This window comes from Paroedura picta, chromosome 5 (genome assembly GCF_049243985.1).
Source record: "Paroedura picta isolate Pp20150507F chromosome 5, Ppicta_v3.0, whole genome shotgun sequence".
Taxonomy (NCBI): Eukaryota; Metazoa; Chordata; class Lepidosauria; order Squamata; family Gekkonidae; genus Paroedura; species Paroedura picta.
The window spans coordinates 100397364-100421354 of record NC_135373.1 but is presented as its reverse complement, the minus strand read 5'-3'; the positions used below and the strand labels follow the sequence as shown (position 1 = coordinate 100421354).

Sequence of the window (23991 nt, the reverse complement as noted above, 5' to 3'; positions counted from 1 at the left end):
TGTGCGAGAGACTTGCATGGGAGACAGCTGTCTTGGCATTGTGAAGTGGAAAGCAGAGCCCTTTGAAATGGCAGAAAGACCCACGCCCACAGCCTGAAGTTGCATTAGGGTCTGGGTTTCCTGGACAACATATTTTTTGTCTTTCAGCAGCTGTAGCCAGGTTAGAAAGGAGCCCCAGGGATTTCCCTGTCCTCCGGGTGGCAACTGAATCCTCTGCAGAAGAAATGCCACCATAGTTATTTTCTCCCCCACCAAGAAAAGCAAGTACACTTGAATGTCATCCAGTTGTAGCAGCCGCAAGAGGAACTGGGGTTTTGGGGGGGATGTGGATTTTCCTTCTAACACCCATTTTCAGAAAAAAAATATTTCCCCTCCTTTAAAAATGTTAATAACAAAGAAGGGATACCAATTTCAAATTGAAAAAATTGGGCACAGCTGATTAAACACTCTAGCCCTTCTCTGCACGGGCCCAAGGCAAACTGAGGCTGTACAAACCTGCAGTCTGCCTTTTCCAAAGAGAGGAAGACATCTCATCTGAACAGATGGGAAAAAATGGGCATGAATAGACAGGTGTGGAGTGGAACTCCACCAACCAAATAGTGCATTCATGCCATGTGCATCTCTTAGTGCAATCAGCAGCACCAGATCTTGCAGCTAACTGTCCATCTGCTCCCATCCCAAAGATACATCTGGTTAATGTTTATTTTGGTGCCAACTTGGCTGCCTGGACAAGGACTGCTTCACTGTAAAGGCTTTTCTCCACTTTTGCTTCCAAATGGCATTCCTTTTTTTTTTTTTTGGGGGGGGGGGGGGAGCATCCACACACTGTTGTGCTCTTGCGACTGTCCCTTTCCCCGTCCTCCATATGTCCTTCTGCAAACCTGCTTTGCTCTGATCCTTTTGGGAAAAGCCGAGTCTGGGCTTGCTGCCTGGAGGGATGCTGGACAAAGGTCCCACCCACACTGGTACTATTTTCTGGCCATCTGACCCTTGCAGTCACTGTTTTACTCCCATCATAAAACAAATTTCATCGGTAATTGCTCTAGCATGATAACACTCTAGAGGTTGTCATTAAAAACACACACTCACACCGAAAAAGCACTCCCATTGGTACAGCAGGGAAGAATGTAGGGGGAGTGGTACGGATGTGAGGGAGGACAGAGAGAAGTGGGCAGAAAACTTGTTTGTGGAAGCTCCATGGACAATGCACATGGCTTGGCATTTGCAGTGGCAATGAAGGCGACACACAATACTCTTGCTGTGTAGAAGAAGCCAGGCCTTGTGCTGACCAGCTCAGGGTCCTCCTTTGCAAAACACCTGCCGTCAAGGGATTCAAGTGTTGGTCTGAAACGGCAGAACAAATGTATCGTGCAGTGGCACCTTCAAAACCAACACAATTTAATTCAAGATGTGAGCTTTTGTGTGCACGCACACTTCCTCAGATACAAGATCCAAGGCTATTTTCAAGGGAAATTGCCTGCGTTTCCAGTGGCGCTCCATGCCCACAACCGATCCTCAGGGCAGCAAGAAGCCATTTCAGTCCGGCGATTCCAGAAAGGGTGCATGCGGGCTCTGTTTCCTCCCACGGCCATGTCTACAGCTGGCACAAACAGCACCCAGCGGGGGAGTGGGAGCTGGCATAGTGGAGTGCCCAAAAATGGAAGAGTGGCTGGGGATATCCTGGCAAAACGATGTGTCAGATTCAAGCGTGGCCTTTCCGCATCTCTTTTTTTCCTCCCAGAAGAGTTGGCATCTTTGAACAATGATTCCGCTTATGTCCCTGCAGCTTCCTGTGTTTCCTCCACACACACCCCCCTCCGCTGCCCTGATCTCCTCCAGCACATAGGCATGAAAACAGGATCTGAGTTTCTCCGGCAGTCTCTCCTGCTCCTCGTCCGCTGGCCGAAGGACACTCGGATGTGTTGTCACAACCCTCTCCGTGGCGGCCATCCAGCTGCATGACGGTGCTGGCATGCTCAGTGAGAGTGGCATGCCAGAGGCAGAGCCACTGCTGCCTGGAGATGCTGGGGCGCTGTCTTGCACAGCGACATGTGTCCTACCCTCCATCTGCATAGCCAGCTCAGCATCGTCTTGTAAGTGGACTTCCCTGTCTTCCAAAACTCAAATCAGAACAGCAAGGAGTCAGCAACTTTTGAGAGGATCAGGGCAGACCGGCACTTCCCTTCAAACGTCCCGGTGGGCCAGTGGCCATTTGTCTCAAACCGTGGCAAAGGTCTCTGCAGCCTCGGCCACTGCTGCTTTGAGGGCCATCTCGGTCCAGAGCAAGCAATTCCATCAGGGCCACTCAGCTACGACCTGGCCAGCAACACCCGTCCCAGGCTCTCCGCTCCTTTCATGCCAGCTGAAACTATGCTGAAAGGCCCTTGTGGGGTTGGCAGAGCTGCAGGAGGCTGCCCTGGGTTTATGGCCACCCCACAGAGCTTTCAAGGCAAGCGTAGTGTTGTGGTAAAGAGTGGCAGCCTGCATTTTGGAGAGCCGGTTGTGATTCCCCCCTCCTCCTCCTCTCCCTGCAGCCAGCTGGGTGACCTCAGGCCAGTCAACGTTCTCCCAGAGCTCTCTCAGCCCTACCTGCCTCACAGGCTGTCTGTTGGGCGTAGAGGAAGGGAAAGGTGTTTCTAAGCCACTTTGAGACTCCTTTGGGTAGTGAAAAGTGGGTATAAAAACCAACTCTTCTTCATCAAGCAATCAGGCAGAGCTAATTGGCCATTGCCCTCCTTTGCAAAGTCTTCCTTGGTGATCTCCCGTCCCACCCAAGATCTGATGACAATCAGGCTGTACCACCACAGTCCACATTAAAAATGTCCTCTAGAACAGGGGTAGTCAACCTGTGGTCCTCCAGATGTTCATGGACTACAATTCCCATGAGCCTCTGCCAGCACACGCATGCATGGGGAGGGTCTGCAGCTCCGTGGGACACAGACAGTCCCGCACTCACTCCCCAGCATCTCCAGTCCAAAGAATCCGGAGGGGAGGGGTGCACGGAGAAGGGGCTGCTTTCGCCTCTTCCGACAGCATCTCCATCGCCATCAGCATCAACGTCATGTTTATTTGTTGGTCTATTTATTTACACAATTCAAAAAAATTCATTGAAAATGAAAAAAATGTTAAACCGATCAACATTTTTAAGACAGTCCCAGTTGGGGTCGCCTTCAGTTCTCCCAGAACTTGCCTTCAATCTGGGGACGTCCTTAACAGGGGGCCCCAGAAGATGTTCTCCGTCTCACTGGCCCAAACAAAAGCCGTGGAGCTGCTGTGGAACTGATAGGGAGGCAAGTAAGACGATTTTTACAAGGGAGCCTGCCCCAGTTCCACGAGGCCTGCTTGCAGACAGGAACAAGTTTGTGCAGAGGTGGGTGGGGAGGCTAGAGCCGCTTCTCCCCAAGTGCGTTGGTTGCAAACAGAAAAGAGTCAGTGGTGCGCATCTGAGAGACACAAAACCCCTCTCACACATGTCTTGCTGCTGTTCCCCAACAAACATGAGACGCCTGCACTGCATGGATGGAGCCTCAGGCGCTGAAGAGCCACGGCCAGTGGGAGCAGACTGCACGGACTTCAGCAGACCAGTGGTCCGGCTGGGTGGAAGGCAGCTGTATGCGTTCATGTCTGTTCAGGCGCAAAGAGCTAAATCTTCCCTACGCAGAAGAATCCTGCATGAGAACTCCTAATGACCTCAGTGATGCAAGGCTGCGCTTCAGCACTCTGATCCACAAATATGCAGGCGAAGCGGGGGCCCCTCTTTCTTTCCCCCTCGGAACAGACGATCTCTGTCAGTTGCTGACAGTGTTGAGCACCTGTTTGCTGGGGGAAGTGAGCGCTCAGTGTGAAGAGACCAGACCTGGGAGCCTAGCGGCAGGCGGGCGGGCAGGCAGCCTTCTGCTGGATCTGTGCAACTGCCTGTGCTGGCTTGCAGTCGTACCTCTCCCCCTTGTGGGGAGAGCTTTGGAACGAGTTCAGAATGGTGATGGACATTTACGGATATTGCTGCTGAGATTCTGAGCTTTCGCCATTGTGATAGTCTGCACTCGCTGTGCAGAAAAGCTGGCTGATGCTGCTGCCACCAACGTCACATGCCTCTGCTTTTCTCCTCTCCATCAGCTGCAATCAGTGGCTGAATGTGCTGCTCTGTGTTAGGCCAGCGGCAGAGATCAGGGAGCCACCCTGTCTGGCCTGCTGCCCTCACTAAGCCCTGAGGGTGTTCTCTGGTTTTTCAGCTGGAGACAGGCGAAAGCGTGCAAATTAAGGGCTGGACACAAGGGTGCGTAGGAGGCTGTTTGTGCACCTGAAGCTGAACAGTTCACTTGGGCACTATTCTCTCAAATACCTTTCCTATAAATGATTGGAATTGGGCACTAGCTGTTGGGAAGAGTTAGCGTCAAACATTGATCTCCTAAGCTTCCACTCCGTTTTTGCAAATTCTGATGTGAAGTGTTTCTAGATTCATGACTAGAAAGGGCATTGGCATTGCTTAAAAGATGGCCATAAGAGAGAATGTCAACGGTCGCAGCTTCTCCAACCACAGCCGTGCTAGAATGAGAGAAGCTACTGCAGCTGAAGTCACCATTGCAAATGCAGCAGTGAGAGATTTGGCCCTAATTGTCCCTGGCAACCCTCAAGCAAGGCAAAGGGTCTGTCAAGGAGAAGCAATTGCAATAGTCTTCTCTCGACAAGCCGACACACTTCAAATCTGCTGGCACTTCAGCTATGAGGCTTGGGCTCCTGGAAAAGGATGCCATGAGGGCACCAGCCCAGACTGCGGGTGGCGCTTCCCAGCCTCCGTTCCAGCAGGGGAACCACCATTCGGTCACTGGGGCCATGCTGAGAGGCCTAATCTGTTTTTCCCTTGAACATAAATATAGAACATGTCGACTGCAGGCCTGGATCGCCACTGTTCCCAGTGCTGCCTATCCACCTGAGAGCTGTTCCAGGAAATCCCCTGGAATTAGAGCTCATCTCCAGACGAAAGAGATCAGTTCCCCTAGTTGTTTTCACTGCACAATATGCTTCATTCACAAAACCTGATAGAGGAAATGGGTGTGAGTTTGAAGCTGATATGTGAAAGCAGGGAGGGAGCTAATAAGTCTGCGGGTTCGGTAGTCACAGACACAGATCTTGGAAACAATCAGCTCTTTATTAACTTCAGTTCCAACCAGAAACACCAGACAGTAAGCAATGGAACCCACTGAACTTGTATACACGCACTGGCCTGCCAAGGAATCTGATTGGTCCTTAACGGAGCCCTCTCATTGGTCCATAGGTTTGTGAGTCTCTTATTGGTTGGATTGGACCCTTCATTCACTTAGTGGTGATTAGAACTATATTGTCCACATACATAACAGGAGCCAGAAAGTACAGCGCATACACATGTGGGCCCCACAAGACCAAGCATGTGGACAGCTGCAGCGTTCAAGAGCACACTCTCGGGTGGCCACTTTTTTTGGGGGGGGGGGGAGTTTGCAGGGCTTCTGTCCCAGAACACAACTTTGACCCATGTTGCAAAACTTGCCATTCCCATTGAGTACTTCATTCCCCACCCTTGGCAAAAGATCCCCTAGAACAGGGGACAGAAAGTATCCACAATTAAAAAGCTGGATTCCATACAATTCAGAGCAAGAGGTCAACCAGGGGTCAGCAAAAGAACACCCATTTGCCTAAATGATATAAGATATATAAATATATATAAACTTAATAATACTGAGGGGCTTTCTGCACTCCTTCAAAATTGCACAATGATTACTAATTGAAAACGCTACAGTTTTGCCGTTATGCACAACGTCGTTGACAGTCTGCAACACTCCTGAAACGGATCGCAAAAAGCGCTTCGTTGTAGCGCTTTCAGGGAAATCCCAAAAAGTGGAATCACCCTCCGGAAAGCGCTACACTCCTGCAACCAATCTGCAACACTAGCGGGAAAGTTCTGTGCATTACCATTGTTGTGGTTTCTACAAAGTCTGATCTTCGGGCGAAGCGATCGCCATTTTTTTTTCTCCGAGCGAGTGGAGATCAATGCACCGGCGAGCCTCCGTTTAGCCAGTGAGGCTTCCCCGTCTGCAGTCCCTCTGTTTACAGTCACTAAGCACAAGCAACACAGAAGCCCGTTTGCTGATTTATTTTCCCTTTATTTTTCACACTGTTTTCGGCAGAAAATCGTGCCTGTGGGGGGGGGATTTTTTTTTTCACTCAGGGGGAGCGTGGCAACGGTGAAACAGCAGCTCAAAAACCACCTGCTAGCTGGATGGGTCTCTCCGTTGCAACGAATCAACGCATATTCGTTGCAACGGGTGTGTGTTTTTTTTTTAAAAAACCTTTCTTAAAGGGAAAGGGGCTGTTTGGGAGCATGCTAACGGCCACCCATTGGCTGCTTGATGGCCAGGGGCGGGACGAGCTTGGCAAGAGCGGTTCCTGGCTAGCGATTTTTGCTGAGACCGGAAGTCTATGGGAAACGATAGAAATGCAACTGGATTCCACTACAAAGGCAGGTATGCATAATGACGAATTCCACTATTTTAAATGGCGATTTTCCGTTCAGCAAATAATTTGCTACATGGATCCCGGTGCGGAAAGCCCCTGATAATTGACATATTGATTTTTAATCCATAAAGTTTCTGCAGCCGAAACACTGGTTGTTGCAAGTCCTTTAAGAGGAAGTAGTGCATACAATAAGAGCCTCTTGTGGCGCAGAGTGGTAATGCAGCAGACATGCAGTCTGAAGCTCTGCCCATGAGGCTGGGAGTTCAGCCAGCTCAAGGTTGACTCAGCCTTCCATCCTTCCGAGGTCAGTAAAATGAGTACCCAGCTTGCTGGGGGGTAAACGGTAATGACTGGGGAAGGCACTGGCAAACTGGTATTGAGTCTGTCATGAAAACGCGAGAGGGCATCACCCCAAGGGTCAGACATGACTCGGTGCTTGCACAGGGGATACCTTTACCTTTATCTTTAGTGCGTACAATAAGATAATATATACATGCTTTAGGGCACTAGCATAAAATGGTTTATCATCTCTAAGACACTCTTTAGTCCCATCAAAATCTTTGCCTACAGTTCCTTTCACATACTGATTATTCCACCCTCCCACCTATCCTCTGATATACTTGTTGATTTTCTTAAGAGCTACATTTGATCCCAGAAGTTGTGGCCCTCTGGACCTCTTTCAACCTTTTGATCATGGAAGAACGCCGGGATTTCCTGGCACCTGGTTGGGAATCCCTGCCTCTAGACTAGACTAACTCAATACTGCCAAGTGGAGGAGAAACACATGCATTATCTGTTCAACTAACTTTAAAAGTGATTTGGCAACTTGTATAAGGAAGCTATAGGATGGGCCAAAGTTTATTGAGAAGACATTTTTCTTTTATTGAAAAGCAGCCTTAGAGACCCCTCATTTCAAGAATCCTTCTTGTTTGGATAGAATAGATGATCCAAACTAGTATGGCACAGAGGGCAGAGTGCTGGACTAGCATGAGAGAAGTGCAGAGTTCAAATCTCCTACACTGGTATGAATGGCCTTGGGTGGCCTTGGGTCAATTGCTGTCTTTCACCCCAAGGTCTTTTGGGGGAATAAAATGAGGAAGAGAACTATGTATGCCTCCTTGAGCTCCTTGGTGGAAGAACAGGATAAGAAAACCCCAATAAATCCTATATTACAATCCAAGGCCAGGGGACCAAGCCCTATGAGGACAGGCAGAGGGGCTTGGGAATGTTCAGCCTTTAAGTATTTGAAAGATTGTCAGAGGAGGGCAGGGAAAGGTTCCTGTTGGCAGCAGAGGATAAGGGCCCCCAGTAATGGGTTTAAACTATGTGTGGAATGGTACCGGCTAGATATCAGGAAAATTTGCAGTCAGAGTAGATCAGTCATGGAACAGGTTGCCTCAGGAGGTGGTGAGCTCCCCCTCACTGGCAGCCTTTAAGCAGCTGCTGGACAGATATTTATTCTAGATATTTTAGGCTGATCCTGCATTGAGCAGGGGCTTGAACTAGATGGCCTGTAAGGCCCCTTCCAACTCTTTGATTCTGTGACCTGATAAGACTGTACCACCGAAAAATATTTTGGGTGGATGGAGAGTTATGATGCAGTGCTCCTTGCTGAATTACTTGAAGCTCAAGCAGTGAGTGGCAAGTGTGAGTTAGTCGTCACGCATCAGACACCAGAGACAGAACTTTCATACCTCCTGACATCACTTCAGACGCAACATTTCTCAGTTAACACAACTCACAGGTTCTACTGTGAGTCATTCCCTGTGAGGAGATGAGTAGCAGGGCATCTGGGAATGAGCCTTTAGATTCCAGTTGAGAAGCCCCTGGGCTCATACATCACCCTGATCTTGGCCAGGTCATTTGTATACTCATTTTATTGCTTGGAAGCATGGGCAAGAACGTATCGGTTGTGCAGGCCCTACTTTTCACCACCCCAGCTGGTTGCTCCTGATGAGCTCAATGTCTGACCCACATTGGCCTCATTTCCCAGAATCAACAGTGGGCCCATGAATGGCTATGAAAGGAGAAGACTTCAACAGGAATTGCAGCACTCTGAAAACAAGTTAGGCTCTTTCTTTCTGCTCGATTTTCTACTAAAACACCCCCCCCCCAAAAAAAAATATACCTTGCTCGGTATATTAACTACTGCAATACTTTACTTGGAATGGCAGGAGGCTGTGGATGAATTGCTGACCCTGGCAGGCTATGTCATTTATGTTTGGAAGGGGGGAACTGCAATGGCCGTTCCACCCAAAATCATGTCGTGATTAACATGACGTTCTTGTTTCCTAGCAAGAATTCACAGAGAATGCCCCCTTCTAGATGCCTGAGGCTCCAGGCTGCGCTGTCAGAGGAAAGAAGCACTTTCTCCACTGGGTGAGTCAGGCCTTCCTGCCTGAACACCTGAACATCAGGGCAAGAGATGGGCTCACACAGACACCTCTTCACCTTAGGCCATACCGTTGTCTCCCTGATTTCCTCTTGCGGTTTGGCCAAATGCGTCTTCTTCAATCCATCCAGATAATTACTCAGGTGAGAATCTCTGTAGAAGGCCATAGTAGAAGTCAGCTCTCCAGGTAGATAGATTGCTTTGTTTTTTTCTTGGGTAGGACACTGAGCCAGGTTGTTTCTCAAACTTTTAAAACTTGGATCCATCTACCAAAACCTCAAATTCTGTGTAAAAACTGTCTATTTGATAGGTGTGCAGAGAGTTCATCCATTGTTGCATGGAAGAAACGGGATCGAAGTGCCTGGATATTAATGCTGAGCTTTGTACAACATGGTGGCCTCTTTCTCCCACCTCTGTCATCCCCTGTCCTTTGCTGCTTTAGGTGTCGAACTGAAAAATGGGAATGGGAACGAGCACCTCCTTCCTTCAGCGTCTACTCAAAGGCTCCTTAACCCATTGTTTTCTTTTCTGGTGACTGCAAGGTTCAGCCAGGCACTAACCCCAGTTAACAATTAGGGTGCCAACCTCCAAGTGGTGCCTGGATATCTCCTGGAATCACAACTGATCCCCAGATGACAGAAATCACCTGGAAAAAATGGTCACTTTGGAAGGGGAACTCTGTGGCATTATAACCCACTCAAGTCCGTCCCCTCCCCAATCCCTGCCCTGCTCAGGCTCCACCCCCCCCCCCCATCTTTCTCAACCTGGAGCTGGCAGCTGTATTAACAGTCCTGATAACCAAGGGGGGTGGGAGAGTCTCAATAAGTAAAGGAAGTGCCTGTTTCCCAGGTGGGTTGGCAAACTGGAGCTCCATGAGAACATTTCTCCCTCTTGAATCCTGGGAGAGTCAGGAGAGAGCCCGACAAGCCTAACAAGAAAACTAGGTTGATGCTCATCGCAAGCAAAACCTTTTGCACCTAAAATGCTGAACTGGATCCCCAATAATTCTTTATCTCCTAGGAACTATGGATGTCTCCCCCAAGTGAGTCCAGTCACTTTGGGTGCTGAGAGGGTTCCTTCTGAACTGCCGCTTGCAAACCTCAAGCTCAGCTCATAACTGGACCTGGAAAGCAAAAAACACAAATGTCATTTCTAAAGGAGGGGAGATTTGTCCCTCTGAATCAGGTTCAAGTTCCCGTTTCCTTAACAGAACTCCAGAGGCCCTTTTTGCTATTGCTCAGCTGAAACTTGAAACTTGATGATCCAGCATTCTTTTCACCAGAGCAGAGGATGGGGTGTCATCAGCTTCCAAAAACCTGGCCAAACTCCAGGACCTGTTTTCTTTTATAAATGTGGGACTGAGCTCAGTGTACAGCCTTATAGCCAGTGCGAGTGTGTGCGTGTGTAATTTTAGCACTGTAGGCCCAAAGCCAGGCTGTTCTTTCCCTGGGGGGAAGAATGAAGGGGGATGCAAGTATATTTTTAGTCAGGTGGGGTTGGGTCCTGGCTTGCCTGGTCCGTGTGCAAAAGAGGAACAGCTGCAGGCAGGAGAAGTGTTCGGACTGTAGCCATGATGTCACCACCAAAGCAAGTTCCATGTTGTTCTCTGTGTGAGAGAGGGAGAGGGAGACGGAGAGGGAGAGCACAGGCATGGCTGCCAGACAACTGGAAAGGAATCTGGGCCAAAAGAACATCCCCACCAATCACCACATTCAGCCATCCACACCTTTTGTTGAGAGCACCTCAAGCCAGGGTACTTTTCAGATTTCTTCAACTACTATCCACCCCAAACCCTCACGTGAGCTGCATTCCTTTCACAGGCAGCTAGCAAACAAAACGAGGTCCAGAAGAGATGAAATCAGTCGGTGAAGGCATTCTGCGGTGGAGCTGAATTTTCACAGGGAAGTGTGAGTCTGAGACTGTGGGTGGTTTACAGAAAGTGCCAGGAAACAGAAAGACAAACCACTCGGCACCCCTTTTCCGGCTGTTTTGAGTCCCCTACTTTTCAAAACGCTTTTAAGGTAGAGATGGCCCTCAGTACGGTTGGCTCCTTTGTGAGGAGAGAACATCCCAGATGGATATTTTGTAACAAGTGTACGCGCTAAACTGGTTTTGGATTGGGAATTACCTGGAGATTTTGGGGGTGGAGCCTGGAGAAGGCAGGAGTTGGGGAGGGGAGGGACTTCAGGGAGGCATAGAATCCACCTTCCATTTTCTCCAGTTGACATTATTTTTGTCACATGGAGATCAGTTGAAATAGTGGAAGATTTCTAGCCACTGCCCAGAGATTGGCAACTCTAAACTGAGCACAAGGGAGCAGAAACCTTAAAAAATGATATCAATGCCCCACAAGCAATCCGCATGCTCTCCTGCTTTTTGCCCGCTGCAAAATGACTGCTTCTGGCCACTTTGCCAACTACATGCCAGCTCTCTCTCTGATTCTTCCCATCCCGTCTCACACAGATAAAGGAACTAGCTGGTGGCCACCAACTATCAAGGCCAATTTTCAGCTAGCAGATGGCACAAAAGCCTTGAAAGAGGGCAACTTTGTGTGCCCATGGAAGATGCTGAAAACATTGTGTGTCTTGCGACATGCAAAACTACTTCACTTCATCAATTTCATCACTCTGACCAGCTTGATAAGGTGGTCTTGCTTTCTAACAGCCCCACCACTTCCTCTCGCCTTTGGAACGCTGATGTATCCTAACCAGCAACCTCATTGCTGTGCGTTCACAGGGTTGTGCATCAGAGGGGAAAAAAAGAATTAAATTGCCCTGTGCATGCTACATTACAGTAAATCGTAGCATGGAAATGCTTAGAGCAATGGGGTTTTTCTCAGGTTGATGATGATGCCATCCATTCAGTCATGTCCGACCCTCGGCGATTCTATAGGAAAGTTTTCTCAGGCACCATTAATTGGTGCCATAGCAATGGCAATAAGTCAATACACTTGTAATGAAAGTGCTTCAGGGAGGAAAATATATATAACCTTGGGCTGTCAATTAGAAAACAAATTCATCCCCAATATTTAAACGACTCCAAGCCCACATATAACTGTGAACAGTTATTTCTCGGTGTGGTGCCTCTGGGTACCGGGGCGTCTACCAGTGTGTTTCTTGGCACCTGTTGTTGCTGTTGTTGCCTTCTTCTTCCCTAAAGCAGCTCTCCCCCAGAGTGACTAGCCAGCCCTGGCTTTCCTTCATCTTCTTGAAGGAAGGGAAGAGTCAGACTACTTTGGTGCCTGCAGGGAGCACCCTTTCTGAAACTGCTGCCTCCCAATGGCCCTATGGCAGCCATTTTGTGGTCCTGCTTCCTCTTCAGTGCCAGCATTCCAAAAATACCTACAGTCTCGCCAAGATTGGAGACCCTTGACAGAAAGCCTTGTCCACACATTATAGTTTGTACTTTGGCTGCTGCCAGTTGCCGTAACTAATCTCTGTTTCAGGTGGGTAGCCACACTGGTCTGAAACAGAAGAACAAAGTTTAAGTCCAGTGTTACTTTTCAGGCCAACAAAGTTTTATTCAAGATAAATTTTGTGTGCATGAAAGCTTATCACTTGAGTAAAACTGTGTTGGTCTGAAAGGTGCCACTGGACTCAAACTTTAATCCCTGTTTCATTCAGTATCATCAGCACAAGCACAATTGTCTAGGCAAAGGTGCCTAGAGGCGATCTTTTCAGTAGTAAGGACCATATCAGAAGTAAATCAGGGGCATGAAGAGCCATCCTGGGCTCATCCTTTGTTTTCTGAAAAATGAAGCTTGGAATTACAGAGAAAGGCACTTCCATAACAAAGACAGTCTTTTGAAGTATGTAGGGTGGTCCGCTCTGGGCAGGAAAATACATGGAGTTTTGGGGATGCAGACCGAAGGATGAAGTATAATGAGGGTTGCCAGGTTCCCTGGTCTTGCCGGGGGTCCCCCCAGACATAACCCAAGCCAGAAGGACTCCCAAAATTAACCTGGCCCAGAAGTGATGTCGGCACATTGGATCCATCGGGAGGCAAAACTCTATGGTTAGAAGCAAATTCTACCATAGAGTTTTGCTCAAAAGCCAGAAATCACCCCCCCCCCCCGTGGTGTGACAACATCACTTCCAGATGATGTCAACATCTTGGTTAATTTCCAGAGTCCTTCTGGCTTTGGGTTAAGTTCCCAGAACATTCCCCCTCTTTCCCTGCTGGCAGCATTGACAGACCTGGGAGCCCTAGTTGTAATAGTGGGACCTATCCAGCAGCTACATGGAGGCTAGCAACCCTAGAAGCAAGGGAGACTATTCCCAACTTTTTACCAAGTAAGCACCGGCATTCTGGCTTCCTTCCCTTCCAGCAGGAAGGGAAGCTAGAGGCAAGAACAGTCATTCGTTAATGCTGAGTCATGGCAGCCCCTGCTGGCCGTTGTGCACACAGGTGGGATTCTAATCTCCTTAAATAATGAATCAACATCCACCTGCATGAGGAAATGGCACAACACAGAAGTTCATGCAAGCTGCTTAATAGGGACAAGCCAGCCAGCCAGCCAGCCTGCCTGCCCTTGGGAGAAGGGTATTTCCTTTCTGTTGTTGGCCATTATACCTCACATCACTCATCTGGAAAAATGTACGGAGACGTCTGGGAATGTGAGTTTTCTCCTTCTGGGCATATCTCCTCTCTCCTTCCTTCCTCTTGGACAGTTGCTTCTTAACTTTGTGGCCCTGGGACTTAAGCAGAGTGAAGGCGGCATTCAGCTCCCCCCCCCAACTGACTCACTTCAGCTGCCCATTCTCCAAAAGAGTTCTGTATTTACAAAGAGATCTTAAAGCAAAGACAATGCAAAGTCTTTTCAGTTCCGGTGGGGACTCAGAAAACAAAGAGGCTGAATTTAGATGTTGTGTTAAACCATTATTTGTTTCAACTGAGGTTTGGGCAACAAACTCTGCTTCGTCTACAAGGCATAAGTAACACATCCTGATCTGTGCAGACAGACCCCAGTTTGACAGATTCTTGCCACCCAGTAAGGAGGGTGGCCTCCTCATTAGGGTTGCCAGCTCTGGCATGGGGATTTCCTAGAGATCTGGGCTGGGGGGTGGACCCTAGGGAAGTGTTTGGCAAGGGGAGGCAGCTCAGCAGGGATGCCAGAGAATCCACTGTCATTTTCTCCCGGGCAAGTGATCTCTGTAGTCTGGAAACTCTCATCTGTACCTCCCATACTGCTGTCCAGGTGGCCAGAATAGACAGTGCTACTCCAATAATTATTGTCTATGGGGTCGCGATGGGTCGGACACGACTTTGCACCTATCAACAACAACTCCAATAATTATACAATTCACTAACTGGGGTTTGATCAAGCCACAGTTTATCATGACACCCAACTATGGTTACAGATAACTCAAACTTGAGTGTACTAATGACATGGTTGTGGGAAGAACCTCCAAAAATTAATGATATATGCTGGTAGAATTAGCTCCTTACCATTGAGCTTTGTCTAAAACCAGAGCGCTGCTCCCAATATCACCAATGAGCCTGAGTTGCTTCCAGGTGACATCAGCACATCATGTTTACTTGATGCTTCTTCCCTCCCAGCGCCTGGTAAGTTCTCCTGATTTCTGAGACTGAAAATGGGGGGGGGGCTCCAATTCAGGAGATCCCTAGGCCCTAGGAGACTGGCAGCCCCCAAATGTTGTCTTGACTACACTATTTCATGTAGTTCAGTGCCAGAAGCCCCACAAATTCAGTCACTTGCTTCAGTAACACTATTTAAGAAGATATAAAGGTAAAGGTATCCCCTGTGCAAGCACCGAGTCATGTCTGACCCTTGGGGTGACGCCCTCCAGCGTTTTCATGGCAGACTCAATACGAGGTAGTTTGCCAGTGCCTTCCCCAGTCATTATCCCCCAGCAAGCTGGGTACTCATTTTACCGACCTCGGAAGGATGGAAGGCTGAGTCAACCTTGAGCCGGCTGCTGGGATTGAACTCCCAGCCTCATGGGCAAAGCTTTCAGACAGCTGCCTTACCACTCTGCGCCACAAGAGGCTCCTGCCACAAGAGAAGATATAGAGGACACTTTTGTGACTGCTTTGTGATGATGTTTTAATGGTTTTATGAGGCAAATCGCTCTGAATATAGGAGAAGATAGGGCAAAAAACCAAACAACCCACATTAAAATTAGTAAAGTCAAGCAGGTGCAGTGAAAGTTTATTGACCTGCAACTTGTGCTGTGAAAGCCATCACACAATTATGGTACAAAATGCGTAACTTCGAACAGATATAATCAGTGTATGTTTCACATTATATGAAACTAACCGCTTGAGTGCAGCCATTCCCTCAGAATTGTGTGGCGGGATTCTTTCCTTGCCTCTGGATAAGGTTTCCCTGGCCTCCGCTTCAGAATCCCTACTCAAAAAAGTTTACTGTTCTATTCCAACTAGGCCTTCCTTCTCCGTGATCTACCCCTCTCCCCACTCCCTCTTGCCTGCCCGGAACCTGACACCTTTAATTGCTCCGTGACAAAATGGGAATCTGGTGATAGAGAGGGGCTAGGATACAAGGGCCCTATGAAAAGAAACAGTCTGCTCTTGCCCATAGGCCCAATTCCACAAGAGCTTCAGCCATAGCGGAACGCTTCCATGGTAACTGGGACACCTGGGAAAGGCATCTCTCAGTTCCCCGCATGTGTATGTGTGTGAATGTGAAGAGGCAGTTTTCAGGGGCAGAAACAGAGCCAATGTAGTCATGTAACAAATTATTCCAGACAGGGGGTCTCTCTCTCACATACACACACACACACACACACACTCACACACACATCCATGGGGTTCTTAATTCCTATTGAAATGAGCAATATTTCCTTTTCTTTCTGTTCATGTCTTGTTCTTATTCTAAATGTTTCACACACATAAATCAAACCTCTTGTTTTATGGTAACAACCTTTGTGTTTCAAGAAAAGCCGGATCTTGCAATTTGCATGAATTATACAAATTATACATATTAGCTGTGCATTTTGCTCCTGCTAGTTGTTGTAGGAATGGGCGAGGAGTTATCTGTGTAAGGCACGCCAAACCTGGATTTTCATTACACTGAGGAAGTGTTCCAGTGGACAGTGTCTTCAGGCTCTAGCTGTTTCCACATGTAGCAGATACAAGCACATACACAGTTATATGGAAGGAAGGATAAACAAATCATTTTCACTGGTATACTGTTGTGGGTCACTTTGTTATTCAGCACTCTGCTTCATGGCACAAATACTCCAGTTTTGCAGCATTTTGATTCAATTATATATGCACTCGTTGATTGATTCTGCCTCATTTTCCCACTGATGCTGCCCGGGGGTTAACAGATAATAAACGGTCAACAATTAACTCATTAAACAAGCACACAATTTAAAATGACACAGTAATTTAAAATGATACCAAATATCAATTAACACAGGACCACACTGAAATAATGCAATACTAGGGTCACTGTAGAGCAGATTTTGATTTTAAAAAACCACAATCCAACAACACTCACTGCTTTCAGGCAACGACTGTTGCTGTTTTTCGTCTAAATTTCTAAAGGACCCAGGAGGAACTGAGCCCAACAGGCAGGCTATTTGCTTGTGCCGGTCTCACCTGGGGTTGTCAACAATCCATTGGGGCCTGGAGATCTCCTGGAATTCCAACTGACCTCCAGAATACAGAGATCTGTTCCCATGGAGAAAAATCTCTGCACTGGAAAGTGTTTATACACCACTGAGGTCCAGTGTTCCCCCTCAGCTGAGGGCACAAGCAGCTGCTCATTAACAGGGGAAGCCCTGCTCAGCAGCAGTCTGGAACCCTGTAGGGTCCTACCACTGCCCATAGCCCATTTCAGGAGTACAGCAGTTCTATTCTGCTCAGGAGGTGAACTGCTCCCCTCAATAGGCAGAAACATGGCTGAGGTCCCTCCCCTTCCCCAAACTCATTCTTGATCTCCAAATCTCTGGGATTTTCTAACCTTGAGTTGGCAACACTCATTTTTTGCTCTGTCACATCCTGATGGTTTTTATTCATTTATTAATTATACTTATATAGCACCCTCCCCGAAGGCTCAGGCCAATTGTAAACAAAGAATAATGAAGCATCTCAGATTGTGCCTGTCGGCTCCATAACAGAAGTTTTATGGTGAGCATTTTGATTTGATTCTTTGTCTCGGTGCAGAGAGCACACTGGCTTCTTGGCAGGTGGGGGAAGCATCTCTACCCCATTCCATGCAACTACTGCAGTGGGAGGCAGTGGACAGAAGACAGGACAGGCACCAATTGCAAAGTGTGTCCAGCTATGAAGTTCCCTGAGTAGCTCCCAGCCAGGCAGCCTTAGCATCATGTACCTCATTGGATTGTTGTGAAGGAAAAAATGAGAGGGGGACAGTATCTGCCAATGCTTTCATGAGGCTCCTGTGTAATATTCAAATGAATTACATGCAATAAAAGGACGTTATTGTCTAACTGTCATATGATCCTGAGAATCATAATAGTGTGAATGAAGGAGCTGAGCATTTTCTCCTCGATGCTAAATATGCTTCACTTGCCCATCCCTGAGCCGTGGGACAACTGCTCAATCTGAATATATCTCTAGTGTAGCTCTGTGCAGAGTCCCTAGAGATTGCTGTCTTGTCTCCATGAATACTTTGCTGCTCACCGTGATAAAGCTGATCTTTGCAGGGAGAAATGATCTTTGAAGTGTTAGAGCTCTAAAGCCCTTTTTGCCCTAGCAATTTCATCATTAACAAGCCGTCAGCATTATAGGCACCATTGGCTCCCCTTTGTTTGACAATAGTAACATTATCCAGCTCAGGAAGGAACATCTCAGGCAATATGGGATAAGGGCTAAGAGGGTGACTAGTCTATTCCCTTCTGTAACTCGTATGTGCCCTTCTTGACTTTGGCCATGCTCTCTGCCTGTGGCACCCTGTGACTTGTATTTCATGGTTTGATCAGTGAAGGGCTAGAAGGGCAGGTATCCCTGATATTTGGTGGCAAGCGGTGAACCCGGAAGGCATCTGGGTCCTTTTCTGCTCTGACAATTCCCTGTGTCCAGACTTAAGACAGGAGAGGTTTTAAGGAAAATGTGTCTTGCTCGTCCTCTGTAGATCTTGCAGATCGGTGCTCCCTCATCCCAGGTCAAAGCTGCTGCCTCCCTCCCTCTCTCCCCTCCTTTGGGGCCTGTTGGAAATGGGTGTGAAGAATTTCTGGCCCTGCTTCAGAGAAGAAGCCTGTTCAGGCAATAGCAGCAGTGAACACACGTCAGGGCTGCTCTGAACTCTGCTTCCAAGAGGCAGCTGTGGGACATAAGCCAAACAGGGCTGGAGAGGGACTCATCAGCTGAAGAGGGAGCACTGAGCCACCTGGTGCCTTCAGCATTTGCATGCCTTCTCCCTTCTCTCAGGGAACGGGAACTGTGGTCAACATGGGGAAGAAAACCTGACAGTAGTGCCTGGGTAAATTAGAGGAGCGTCTGTGGGAAGATGGAAGGACCCATGAGGGAGCTGCAGGCTCTGTCCAAAATGCAAAGTGCTGCACATTGATTTTATTTATCAAATTTATATCCTGCTTCCTCTCCAAAACAGGACTCTGGGCAGCTGTGGATTACAAAGCAGATATGGAAAGGACAGCAATGAACAGTCACGAAGGCTTGAACCTGCCTTGGCCAGATGAGTTCCACCTCATCCATGTGCCGGCTAATAGCAGTTCCATGCTGTTGTAGACACATTCTGTATATTTTCACTTCCCTCCCTTTGAAAACCGTGTTCATGATACTAGCAACACATTGGGCATTCTTTTGGAACTTAGGTCTGCTTAGAGGAAGTATAGAACAACAGGGTGGGAAGGAATCCCCAAATCTATCTGTATTGCAGTGCACTGCTTTATGTGATGTTATTTGCAGGCACATCTACTCAGACGCAATGAACTTCCACCTATTGCTGTAGAGAGAATAGTCCTATTTCTCACTCAAACCAACACCTCTCTTCAGGATCTTGGGCAGACATCTCATGCATCTTGTGGCTTGTGGTGAAATTATTTCATTGAAGTTGCCATGGATTGGATCTTGAGGAGCCTTCCAGCATCTATTATACTGCAATAAGTTCTTCTCTCCAATCCCCTTCATCTCCCGTGTTCCAGTTGGGGTACAATGTTTACTGGGACTTGCACAAGAGAACTCAGTGGAAGAATGAACCCAGCCCAGATTCAAGAACTGATCTCACTGCATTTTTGCTCTGTTGTACACACACACACACACAAACAACCCAACTAATGCCACAGGTTCCATGCTGTTGCAAACGTATTCCTGTATATTTCTAATCCTCTCCCATTGACACCTGTGTACTTGTTACTTGAGATCCATTGTGGGCTATTGTTGAATTCTAATCGGTTTGAAGACATGATGTAGGAACACCTTGATGTTAACGGTTGGGGAAAAACAAGCTGTCCTACAAGTCTTCATGATGAGACTCTACCAGGCAAAATTAACTACTGCAATGTGTCAGGTCATGCCACTGTTTTTGCAAGTGTGTAAAATACATCTCTGTTTATAAAAATGAAAAAAAAACACCAACCAAAAACCAGTTTACACATAAATCTACCCACCCTGGTTACTAGGGTATAATTACTGACAAGAAAATTCTACCTCTCTCTTTCAAAACCCAACCACAAAACCTTCTTCATGGTAACAGCAGGCACCCTCATTCAGACCAAGGCACCACAGGACTGAATCCGGGAGTGCAGAAGTTTTCCACATTTTGCCACACTTGCAAATATTAAATTAACCCCAAACATACTTCCAAACCCCAATCTGGAGGCAAGATGTGCAACTGTTCCATTTTCAGACTTTTGTAGTAACCACAGTGTCTTAGTCAGCATTTGCCAGCTCTCCTGTCCCTTGAGGGACAATTCTGATACTTTTAGGTAGTGGATCAGTACAGAGCATCTTCAGGAATTTCTCTGTTGCTATGCACACTGCATCTTAGAGACAGAGAAGGGTAGACCAGAAATTGAAATTAATACTAAGAGCCCAGAACAAAGAAAAAAGATCAGGCAGAGGAGCTTAAGGGGTCTGTTTCAGCAATAGAAAAAGGAAACAGTGTCCCCTTGTCCCCTACCACATACAATGCATTGCTGCATCTTTAACTTCCGATTCTACAAAAAAGACAATCCCCCTTCAGAAATGATCTCTTTTATTGGCTAGAGTTACCACTTTCATAGAATCATAGAGTCATAGAGTTGGAAGGGGCCATACAGGCCATCTAGTCCAACCCCCTGCTCAACGCAGGATTAGCCCTAAGCATCCTAAAGCATCCTAAAGCAAACTTTGAGGGACTCCCCCCCCCCTCCGCAGGACAGGATGACCACATTCTAAGGAACAAAAATATGTATGTTTGGGACAGGATATAAGAATTCAAGGGAGAAGAGAGAATTCTGTGGAAATCTCTCATCTCCACAGAAAGAGTGACAGAAAGCTGAAACAGCTCTTTTTCATGAAGAACAGAAATCAGGGGCTTAAATAGCTCCATTTGAACTCCTGCTTTCTGATCCCTGCAAAAAAAACACAACATACATAAATGTTTATGGACATTTGTGACGGCTCCTCAGTTGATAAACATTGCTTCACAAAACATGAACCAGCTAAAATGCATGCCAAATTTTAGTTTGTGAGCCAGTTTGTGCCCATCCCTTTCCCTTACATCTCTGAGCTTGGAAGCCTCTCTGTATGCTTACCCCAAGATCAAAGTCTTCTCTTTATTTAGAAACTCAAAGCAAACATGTCTTTCCCAAATAAATGAGCTGATCTGGGGCTTTCCTCCACCTCCTTGGGGAAATATATTGTTTGCAGGGGAACCTACATTGCTTCCATTGTAGGGCAACACCGGGGTTTGAACCTATCAGTATTTGAAATTAGCCCTGCCTCTGTGGCAACCATTTTGAGGTGGCACCCGCTAAGCTTTCACAAAATTCCAGGAATGCCAATAGGTTCAAAAGGCTGTTGAAGCGGAAGAAGGAAGCGTATGGGACTGTTAGTGCTGCCTGGACTCACCATCCATTGCTCAAGGAAGAGGGGCTGTAGTTTGGAAAGCCATGTTACCAACCAAGCCTATTTGGTTCCTGTTTCGAGATGCTGCTAATGTTGTGTGGGAGTTGACCATAGCAAAGTGGCTCCCACTCAGCTTAAGCATCAGCCTGGAGATGGGAGAACACACACAGAGGTTGCTAGGCAACCCCAGAACAAACTCCTCAGATCATCAGTAGCCTGCAAGGAAAAGGAGCTGCTCACAAAGAACCAAGGTGCAGTGGAAGAAAGGTAGGTCAATGGGTTGAGCACAACCAAGGAGACTGGCCCTTCCTAGAAGAACTACTGTAAGGTCATGATTAAGGGAAGAAGGAGTGTACATCTAGGGATGCTGTGAATTTTGCAGTGACTGTGCTCACAGCTAAGTTTACCTGACAGCTGTAGTCAGGGTAAGCCCACCTGCAGATTTCTTGGGTTCAACAGCAAGCAACTTGAATGCCCTCAAAGGATGGTTGTAGTTGTGCCATAACCGTTCTTGAAACATTTAGACAGCTGCCTTCACGTGCAGCAGAACTGTCCATGCCTAGTAGAAAATGGGCTTTCCTGGAACAATGCAGCCTCCATTACAGGGAGCTTAGGGTAACTTTTCTGCCCAGTACTACCAGGGTGAGCTCCATTTCAAAATATTATTTTGGGATAATTTGCACTATGTATCACACTTTTACGTTTTTGATTTGATTTTCTAAGATGTAAAAAACAGAAGTGAGGGGACACAACTCCGATAGTACTTGACAGAACTGCTTCTGTGAAAAACCCCCACTCCAAACAGATTGGCAAGTGACTAGGAGAACACAGAAAGGAACCACAAAGGGTAGCACTGGGAGGGAGGAGTGTTGATTTGCCGCAATGTATGTGCTTGATTATTGTTTTAACTCTGTTTCTTGGCTGCAGAACACAGTAGTCCACAGCAGGGGGGATTCCACTGGGCTGTGACACAACCCACAAGTGTGCAAGCCGAGTGTGCTGTGCTCCCGAGGAATACAGCAGTCCTTTAAACTGCTGCAAATTGGTTATAAGCAATTGAACCAGTCATCCAAAAATCATCTGCCATTGGCAATCAGGATAGGATCCAAACCAGCTGGTGTTCAAGCAACTCTAAGCACATCCCAAAGAAGGCGTGAATTTGTTTTATTTTGGTAACTGTTGACTGGGAAACCAAGGCTGCATAAGCTCTACCCATAGTTAGAGGTAGGGCCCTGGCTCGGTTTTGGAGCACGTTGTTTGCATGGAAAAAGGCCCAGGTTCAGTCCTGGGCATCTCCAGTTAACAGAGGCCCAGGAAGGAGATGTGTAAACCTCACCCTGAGCCTTTGGACTATCACCTCCATAGACCAATGCTCTGGAACTCCGATTATGGGAGCTTCATGTACCTTGTGGATTTATGTTAGCCATTAATACAATACAGCCATTTAGGAGTACACCTTGAGTTGCGAACCTCAACCTGAGAAAGTCCTGGGGCTGTAGAGGCAGTGCCGAAGGCACTAAATGGAAACACAAGAGCAGTTTCCTTCAGAAAGAGGCAGACAGTAGCTGTCTTGGTCTACAGAAGAACAGGTAGATGCAAGACCATAGCACCTTAGAGACCCAACAAGCATAAGCTGTGGGGAGTCAAAGTTCCTTGACACACCCAGAAGTTTAGAGCCCCAAAGGTCTTCTTTGTCTGGACTCAAGTCGAGCTTTCCTCCAGAGGGACTGGCTTCCGTTGTGCGGAGATCAAGTGCAATTCAGGGACACGTCTAAGCCCCACCTGGATACTGGTAACCCTACTACTCTGTCATCAAATACCTCCCCCATCCACAAGAAAAAAAAAATAGGAGCACTCCACCCAAGGCAACTTTATTTATATAGGTATTATTTATGATATGCACACATTTCAAGCACACATTCAATGACACCCTTGTGCCTGATGGCCAACAGCCAACGCTTTAATGTTAGGTTTTATTCCAGTTTGCCACGTGCTCCTTTAAGCACCCGGGGAAAAATCTAGGCTGTGAGTTCATCCTTGCGGCAGAGTGCGCAGTGCAAACTCTCCTCCAACAACAGACAAAAGCCCTTGAAAACCATTGCAAATTTTATTTATTTTATGGGGAGAAGAGAGCTATCTAAAATCCCATATGCCTATGTGTTCCCCTCTCCAAGTGCTGAATGTCCACTAGGATTTGTAGATGATCCTCATGGAGGAGACAGGGACTGTATAACTCAAGCGGAGCATCTCTTTTGGGTATGCATATATGACCTTTTAACATTTTATGAATACCCGGGCACCAAAGGGTTTCAGCCACTGGTTGCTGAACTTGCTGCCACACACCTGTCACTCCAAGAAGTCTTGGTATGGCTAGATTGTTGGATTTCAAGCAAAGAAACAAGGGTTTGGATGTACATTGGCCAATTTCTTACTGGTATTGTATAGGTTTATGGTCACCCCTGTGTGGAAGAGACACAATCCAGCAATGGTAATATGGAAGGAAACAATTATCGATGGTGACGCCACACTTGGAAACTCCAGAAAAATCCCCCATGACCGCCCAAGTCCCTGCTCAGGCAGGCGGTATCAATAGTACCATTTTGGGGAAGTCTAACCAGCATTTTGACAATGACTGCAAAGGAACTCATGACATTCAATTGAAGAAAGAAAGAAGAGAAGCTTCCTCAAACCACAGTCACATGAAGACTGCTGAAACAGGGAACTTTTCTAGGAAATTGAGATGTTTTCAAACAAACCCAGAGCAAAAAAAAATTGTCTCATTAACACACAAATGCTTACCTCCTCAGGAATTAAACGCCTTCATTAACAATCAGCAGATTTCTTTATTCTTTTCTCTCACCCCTATCCACATGTCCAATTCCTCTCCCTGCATCTAAGGCCACCCTCTAAGCCCCCCCATCCCCCCGCTTTGAAGTATAGAAATACAACTAGAATATCCGTTGCATTCATTTTTGTTTGCATGTTTGGATTAGCCATGGGTGGAATTCTGGACCCCCATTTGCAACTTTAACACCCTGTGGCACATGAGGACACTGCCCCCTTATTCATGTTCTGTAATGTCTTTGTGC

The 23991-nt window shown here is 47.2% G+C and overlaps 1 long non-coding RNA gene across 1 annotated transcript; it reads left to right on the top strand.

The window, feature by feature from the left end:
- Nucleotides 1-21101: 21101 nt before the first annotated feature.
- On the top strand, nt 21102-23735 carry LOC143838323 (uncharacterized). The gene is made up of 2 exons (XR_013231341.1): nt 21102-21169; nt 23348-23735. It is a non-coding gene; the product is annotated as an uncharacterized LOC143838323 (long non-coding RNA).
- The last annotated feature ends 256 nt before the right edge of the window (nt 23736-23991 follow it).